This window comes from Ptychodera flava, chromosome 9 (assembly GCF_041260155.1).
Source record: "Ptychodera flava strain L36383 chromosome 9, AS_Pfla_20210202, whole genome shotgun sequence".
Lineage (NCBI taxonomy): Eukaryota > Metazoa > Hemichordata > Enteropneusta > Ptychoderidae > Ptychodera > Ptychodera flava.
The window spans coordinates 44,753,169-44,759,040 of NC_091936.1; the positions used below are offsets into that span (position 1 = coordinate 44,753,169).

Sequence of the window (5,872 nt, forward strand, 5' to 3'; positions counted from 1 at the left end):
ATCATAATGTTAAAAAATCTGGACACTACATAGCGGCTAACAAAAAAGAACAACTACACAATGTACGACGGCATATACAACTTGTACAGCTTGTAACAACAATAACATCAATACTGACAGCAGCAGCAGAAACAATATGGTCATTATCATCATCGTACCCATAGTTGTACTCGTCTTCATCACTCACATTCAAGCAGCAGATCATAAAAATTATTTTATCAGTTTTTAAGAACTACATGAAATCTTTCTTCGGGATGAAAATATAGATTTACTAGGTACAATGCAGTAGGTTGTTGTTTTTCTTAAAGGACTTTCAGCTCTTAATAAGGGGATGCACCGGCGAATTCTAGTGTCTTGCACCCTTGAAAAAAATGTCGAATTCCCTACCAGTCAGTATAAATTACTCCCTGAAAAGAATAATTATAATTTCAAGATACCCCTCATATTTAATGCACGGAAGGCTAGAGCTAATTTTTATTTTTTGATATTTCAATGTTTCTGATTTAATGTGTTAAAGCAACTGTCGTTGAGCAGTTATATACAAAGGATAGAACTTTTAAACAATATTCCAGTATTTCAGTGTTTTTGTTCCTTGTGTCAGCTACCTATTCTTTGACCTTTTCCCTACATCATTTTGAAAAAAACCCACAACATCTGAATCACCTAAGTAGCATGTCTTTGTGTATCATAGATTGTTATTCGTGTATATTTCTATTACTATACACACACACACACACACACACACACACACACACACACATATATATGTATATATATATATATATATATACAAAATGTATACAATGTATATATATATATATATATTATATATAAAATCAAAACGTTTACAGCACTTTTGAATGAAATAGAAAATCAATTACATTTTAGAAAATTTTTGTACATTGTTTACTTGAATGAAAGCTGTCCAATAGGACAAATACATTATTGAACATATGTTAGGTAGTTCTTTTACATTTAGCTTTCTCTTAGGGCTTGCTTAACTTCACCGAAAGCATACCAGGAACCTGCCATTTTTAGTTCTCGACTGGCAGAAGCTGTTCAATTACCAGCCTCTATTGATGCATGTGCCGAAACAAAAAAATACATGAATTGTACTTGTAAAGTGGGAACTGGCTTCCAGTGATTTAAAGTACGCGAAGAATCAGTTTTATTTCTCTGAATATTTTGCAAATAATATGAAACGCGGCATTGTCACAAGGAGGACTTCTGGAAATCAAGTACACCTGGTGCGGATAAAGTACGGCCCTCTCTTTGTAATCTCCAAATATCAGAGACCCCAGCCCCTGATTTTGCCGACCCAGCCTTCGCATAATCAATTGATTGCTCATTGCTACTGTTGTATCCAGGAAAATAACAATATTCACTACATAAAGTGTTAAACCAGACTGTTAAATTAATAAATGAGTGAATAAATGAATGTATGTACGTATGTCTATATGAACGAATGTATAATAAAAACAAAACAAACAAAAAAACAACAAAATGAATAAATGAATGAATAAATGAATAAAATAAATAAATAAATAAATAAATAAATGAATAAATGAGTGACTCAGAAATGATACATAGGTTGATAGAGAAGAAAAGAATGCATTCTGTTGCTTATTTCCATGATTTATCGATCGTATTTTCCAATTTCAGAATTGACTAATTGGCATACTATGGCATGGATGTTATAGTGAATGCCTATGTCTGGCAACCAAGAAATTGTATAAAAGACATCAGCAGATAATCCTGTAAAAAGGGACGTTATCTTTTGCTTCTGGACCCCTTACAAGTGTTTTTACCTTCGGAGAGAAGTTCTCGTTCCTTGCATTGGTGAATCGCCAAGGTCTGACACATTGAATAGCCAAAAAATCTGCAGCGATGCCTTCTGCATTCACATTGATTCACAATTTCACAATACCTTCCACATGTCCCTTCAATACACGAGCAGAAGCCACTCCCGGGATAGCAGGTTGAGTTGTTCTCACAGAGACACTGGGACGTACAGTTCTTACCATACCAACCCGATGGACATACTGAAACGGGAAATTTTACAGTCTATCTGACATATTTTAGAATCAAATTTACCGCGATGGTTAGTGTGCACAATTAAGCAAATTCCACAAATCGACAAATATTTCTCATCTTTACTTTGTCTGAAAATATGGACATGTCTCACTCCCTGCGCTGTTTTATTCTATCGATTAAATGTCTGATTTTTCTATTCACACAACGACTTTACTAATAAACTTCCTATTTTGAGGTGATAAACGTTCCTCTCGCATCTCGTTTTGTGATCATTCATTGCAGTCAAACCAACAACCTCAGGTTTCCAAATGAAGGTTCTCTGCTACCTTTATTGCAGTGTTTGCCCATCCAGCCATACGGGCATAAGCAGCCTTCATATCGATCACAGTGGGCGCGATTTTCACAGCCACAGGTTAAGTCACATTTTTCACCATAATAGTTTTTATGGCAACCTGGAAAGTAGATTCACGAATTTTAAAGTATGTCGTTATATGAAATAATAATTATATTATAAGAGTAATAGACGGCTGATTTTGAATGATGTGTATAACACTTTCGTATGTGTAGGAATGAACGATTTCAGCACCTTTGCTTTTGAATCGGTCAGTAATACATTTCAAAGATTTCAACAAAATATTTCACAGAATCTAATTACTTATATTGTTATAAAACTTAATGTGACTGATATCGGAGCAGAGAGTGTAACTTTGAATAACAGGAAAAGAATAGATGTTTACTTGCCAACAGGCTTACACAGGAAACGAAGTTTCTCAACTTTCACTTGAGATTTACCACTTGTCAATAAAGGGTAATGTTGTGTAGCGATAAAACGCGCATAGTCTCAAGCACAGATTTTGGGAATGTACACCTCTGTATCTAAGTAAGATTTGATATTGTCAGAAATTCTACTTGTACCGATACAAGACCGACTCTACATAGGGTATTTAAGTGACACTTTACGATTGGCACTCTGTGTTCAAGATTGAAATAACATTATCATGCGTAACAGACATTATACTGGTCCTTGTACATCTGTCTAGTTCACATAACTTATTTCTCCTATCTGCATGAAAAACGTGTGTTTATTTATCAAAAGGGGAAAACCGGTATCACTTTTAGCTTTCAGACTATTGTCTATGGAGCAAAAAAATAACTTCCTTGCGTTCCTTTTCACCGTGTCTTTGTTTCGTGATGAAAATCAATTTAGCTGATTTCAATGTCTTGAACACAATCTGCATGGAACACACAAGTTTACATGACGCCGTGACAGTAAAGATCCCATACAATTAAGTGTAGTAGTAGGCTAGACTTTGCACTGAGTAATATACGAATGCAAGCATAGTCACCCTTTACGCGTAGTGTGTTGGTTGCCGTAAAATTATTCCCTCTAAAATCAGTTACACGGCATTCATATATCCCTGCAAAGTCATCCTTAAAACTTGATATTGTCAATTGACTGATGTTTAATCTGGATGATTAAAGCAGAGAGAGAGAGAGAGAGAGAGAGAGAGAGAGAGAGAGAGAGAGAGAGAGAGAGAGAGAGAGAGAGAGAGAGAGAGAGAGAGATCCAATAGTTACAATGTTACTGGAGACTTGGAGTCTATATTTCTGCATTCCTTGATAGTTGATATCGATGGAGAAATCTTATCTCTCATCGAATCTTACATTAGGTGCGTTATTTCATTCCCGTTCATATCTATACGTGCCACTTACCTAAAATTACTATTGAATTGAAATACCACACAGAAATGTCAATATTTTTTAATAAGCAAGTACTCAGAAAAGCCTGCTCAATTCTTTTATCTAGTAATCGTCATATTTTTTAGTAAATTTTTAAGAAGGGTTAGCTTGGAATTACAACGTGCTTTGGTGATAGGAAAAACGTTTCAGGCGATAAAAATAACGCAAACCGTCTCCTTTGATATACGTTGCAACAATTTACACCAGTGGCCACTTTACTGTTGATTAAGAATCTTGATGCAGTCAGAAATTTTGTTTATACAATAGCAAAACCAGCTCTTTGTGGGTTTGTAAATAAGAGTTTACGATTGGCACCCTGTATTCAAGATTGAGATGCAATGTGACATTACCATGCACTGGTCCATGTACAAGTCTTGTTTATTTCAATTTCTCCAAACACACTCTCTGCATGAGGCACACAAGTTCAAGTTGCATGATACTATAGCAATGATATCTTAAAGTGTGTTGCCTCAATAAACTAATTATCGCATTGAGGCTTTAACCCTTTGAGCGCCAAAGTCAATTTTGGTCTCCTTGAAAGAATCATTTTTTTTTAGATTTTTGTCAAAAAAATTTGATAAAGAACTGCTGCAAATAAAATGTGATGTTCACTTGTTCAAACGTTCTCAAAAAATTACAAATACATTCCTAAAAATTGCTAAAATTTGCACTAAAATTTTGCTGGGAAAAATTGTAGCTCTCAGAAGGTTAATGAATGGAAGTGGTATCTTGTGTCTCAATTTCTAACACAGGGTCCCGATCGTTAACTTTCAATTACAACCCTTCATAGTATCTGTTTTGTCTTTATACAAGTAGAATTTCTGACTGCATCAAGTAGGCTTAATCAACAGTAAAGTGGCCACGGATGTAAGCTAATGCGACGTTTTGTATACTTGAAGACTGGTGATATGTTACATTGAACATTAAATAAAGTGTACTTTGTAAACACTAATAGAAACATAACACAATTAATTAAAAAGGTAAAATACACGCTATAAAACAAATTTCAGAGTAATATTCCTTGAACAATTAATAAGGACTTCAAATCTCATCTCTTTTAAATACTTTGACTTTTCTTGTTTCCTTTTTGACTATCGATAAGTAGCATTGAATCCTATCATGCTTCATGAATTCTTGACATGTGACTGTCTTACCTTGTGTTAACACTGGTTGTAAAGTACTTGGAGTTTTTGAAGAAACTGGCGGAACCATTCAGGTACCATGTTACCGTACTGTTCACATTAAACAAAATGTTGTATGTTTGGGCCGTCAATAAATGATAATCACCGACGTAGACCTCAGATTCCGATGAGTTTAAAAACACTTCGCTGCGACCTGACCAAAATTTCAATATATAGGTAGATGCTGTTAGCACAAATCGAGTCCCATATTTTTGGGAAGGAGAGGGACTCATTGTCAGATAGATCGTAATACATTACGATATTAATACATTCGACATTTTTAATCATATTAAATGGCCTAATCGCGCATAAATCGAAAGCAGCTGCAGGACATGGGCATGTTCAGTCGGCATTTTGGCAATTCCACACGGATTTAAGATCTACCTGCAGTTTGACTGTTACAGTTGTCTAAAATCTTGCGAGACCTATTAAGGAATACAAGTTCTCACATCCCTAGTACGCTGGAGTGTGAGAACATCAGTGTGGGATCGATTTTGAATCAAACTCTCGCTCGACTGAAATATATTTTCGTGTTTAGAAATGCTCATTTGTTGTTTACTGTCCCGTGCCCAAGCCGCACGTATTATCTAAGGAATGGACGGTCGCGTGCATGCTGTAAAACCGGAACTATTGCGCGGGCAGAGGACATACTTAATGGGAATGTGTACTCCCGTTGGTGACAAATATGTTTGGAGATCGGCCAAAGCACAATTCCATGTGGATATTTTCTACTAAATACACCGCGAAATTATTAATACTAAGTGATTTAAGAACAGATAGAGGACAACTGTCATCTTTATTAACATTTTTCATATAGAATTAATTTATACACGCCACATGCTCATTCAGCGTCGCAGCTCGTCAGATGGCGTCGCGTGACGACAAAATAGATACGACTAGTCTCTACTGGTTCCAAA

At 35.6% G+C, this 5,872-nt stretch overlaps 1 long non-coding RNA gene across 1 annotated transcript; it reads right to left on the minus strand.

Annotated features, from left to right (window-relative positions):
• Positions 1-1,741: 1,741 nt before the first annotated feature.
• On the minus strand, positions 1,742-5,126 carry LOC139141151 (uncharacterized). The gene is made up of 4 exons (XR_011554142.1): positions 4,929-5,126; positions 3,381-3,502; positions 2,361-2,486; positions 1,742-2,042 (listed from the first exon to the last, which is right to left on the minus strand). It is a non-coding gene; the product is annotated as an uncharacterized lncRNA (long non-coding RNA).
• Positions 5,127-5,872: the final 746 nt, after the last annotated feature.